The following is a 3,074-nucleotide window of genomic DNA, read 5'->3' as shown; positions in this document are numbered from 1 at the left end:
AAAGGAGTTTTTCAAAGAAAGACCTTGGTGAAGCTGCTTACATATTGAGCATCAAGATCTATAGAGATAGATCAAGATGCTTGATAAGTTTTTCAATGAGTACATACCTTGACATGATTTTGAAGTAGTTCAAAATGGAACAGTCAAAGAAGAAGTTCTTGCCTGTGTTACAAGGTGTGAAGTTGAGTAAGACTCAAAACCCGACCACGGCAGAAGATAGAGAGAGAATGGAAGTCATTCCCTATGCCTTAGCCATAGGTTCTATAAAGTATGCCATGTTGTGTACCAGATCTATTGTATACCCTGCCCTGAGTTTGGCAAGGGAGTACAATAGTGATCTAGGAGTAGATCACTGGACATTGGTCAAAATTATCCTTAGTGGAATAAGGATATGTTTCTTGATTATGGAGGTGACAAAAGGTTCATCGTAAAGGGTTACGTCGATGCAAGTTTTGACACTGATCCAGATGACTCTAAGTCTCAATCTGGATACATATTGAAAGTGGGAGCAATTAGCTAGAATAGCTCCATGCAGAGCATTGTTGACATAGAAATTTGCAAAATACTTACGGATCTGAATGTGGTAGACCCGTTGACTAAACTTCTCTCATAAGCAAAACATGATCACACCTCAGTACTCTTTGGGTGTTAATCACAAAGAAACGTGAACTAGATTATTGACTCTAGTAAAGCCTTTGGGTGTTGGTCACATGTTGATGTGAACTATGGGTGTTAATCACATGCTGATGTGAACTATTGATGTTAAATCACATGGCGATGTGAACTAGATTATTGACTCTAGTGCAAGTGGGAGACTGAAGGAAATATGCCCTAGAGGCAATAATAAAGTTATTATTTATTTCCTTCTATCATGATAAATGTTTATTATTCATGCTAGAATTGTATTAACCGGAAACATAACACATGTGTGAATACATAGACAAACAGAGTGTCACTAGTATGCCTCTACTTGACTAGCTTGTTGATCAAAGATGGTTATGTTTCCTAACCATAGACATGAGTTGTCATTTGATTAACGGGATCACATCATTAGGAGAATGATGTGATTGACTTGACCCATTCCGTTAGCATAGCACTTGATCGTTTAGTTTGTTGCTATTGCTTTCTTCATGACTTATACATGTTCCTATGACTATGAGATTATGCAACTCCCGTTTACCGGAGGAACACTTTGTGTGCCACCAAACGTCACAACGTAACTGGGTGATTATAAAGGTGCTCTACAGGTGTCTCCGAAGGTACTTGTTGGGTTGGCTTATTTCGAGATTAGGATTTGTCACTCCGATTGTCGGAGAGGTATCTCTGGGCCCTCTCGGTAATGCACATCACTTTAAGCCTTGCAAGCATTGCAACTAATGAGTTATTTGCAGGATGATGTATTACGGAACGAGTAAAGAGACTTGCCGGTAACGAGATTGAACTAGGTATTGAGATACCGACGATCGAATCTCAGGCAAGTAACATACCGATGACAAAGGGAACAACGTATGTAGGAGCCAATATGGGTATCCAGGTCCCGCTATTGGTTATTGACCAGAGAGGTGTCTCGGTCATGTATACATAGTTCTCGAACCCGTAGGGTCCGCATGCTTAACGTTCGTTGACGATATAGTACTATATGAGTTATGTACGTTGATGACCGAATGTTGTTCGGAGTCCGAGATGAGATCACGGACATGACGAGGAACTCCGGAATGGCCCGGAGATAAAGTTTGATATATGGGATAGTAGTGTTTGATCTCCGGAAGGGTTCCGGAATTCACCGGAAGGGGTTTCGGATGTTTCCCGAAATGTTTGGGCATGAGAACACTTTATCTGGGCCAAAAGGGAAAGCCCATGACGCTTTTGGAAAGTGCAAAAGGAAGTTTTGTGGAGACCAGAGGCTAGACGCCAGGAACCCTGGCGTCTAGGGGGTAGACGCCGGGAACCCTGGCGTCTAGCCCTGGAGTCCGAGAAGGACTCTTGCCTTGCGAGTGAAACCGACTTTGAGGAGGCTTTTACTCCAAGTTTCGACCCCAGGGCTCAACATATAAATAGAGGGGTAGGGATAGCACCAAAGAGACATCAAGAAACACCAAGCCGTGTGCCGGCAACCCCGTCCCCTCTAGTTTATCCTTCGTCATAGTTTTCGTAGTGCTTAGGCGAAGCCCTGCGGAGATTGTTCTTCACCAACACCGTCACCACGCCGTCGTGCTGCCGGAACTCATCTACTACTTCACCCCTCTTACTGGATCGAGAAGGCGAGGATGTCACCGAGCCGAACGTGTGTAGAACTCGGAGGTGCCGTGCTTTCGGTACTTGGATCGGTCGGACGTGAAGACGTACGACTACATCAACCGCGTTGATATAACTCTTCCGTGAACGGTCTATGAGGGTATGTAGACAACACTCTCCCCTCTCGTTGCTATGCATCACCATGATCTTGCGTGTGCGTAGGATTTTTTTTAAATTACTACGTTCCCCAACATCATTAAACCGGACATGCATCATGCTTGTTTGTGCATCATGCCATGTTTATGTGGTGGTTGTTTACTATGTTGTTTGCTCCTTTCCGGTTTTGCTTCTTCGGGTTAGTTCCGATAACGTCACGTTTGTGAGGATTCGTTTGACTTCGTCCTTTTGTCTTCTTCATGGACTCGTTCCTCTTCCTTGCGGGATCTCAGGCAACATGACCATACCCTCGAAATCACTTCTATCTTTGCTTGCTAGTTGCTCGCTCTTTTGCTATGTCTATGCTGCGATACCTACCACTTGCTTATCATGCCTCCCATATTGTTAAGCCAAGCCTCTAACCCACCTTGTCCTAGCAAACCGTTGTTTGGCTATGTACCGCTTTGCTCAACCACTCTTATAGCGTTGTTAGTTGAAGGTAAAGATTGGAGTTTGTTCCTTGTTGGAACATGGATATTTGTTGGGATATCACAATATCTATTATTTAAATTAATGCATCTATATACTTGGTAAAGGGTGGAAGGCTCGGCCTTATGCCTGATGTTTTGTTCCACTCTTGCCGCCCTAGTTTCCGTCATATCGGTGTTATGTTCCCGGATTTT

This window comes from Triticum urartu, chromosome 3 (genome assembly GCF_003073215.2).
Source record: "Triticum urartu cultivar G1812 chromosome 3, Tu2.1, whole genome shotgun sequence".
In the NCBI taxonomy this organism is placed as follows: Eukaryota; Viridiplantae; Streptophyta; class Magnoliopsida; order Poales; family Poaceae; genus Triticum; species Triticum urartu.
Note: the sequence above shows the minus strand (reverse complement) of the source record.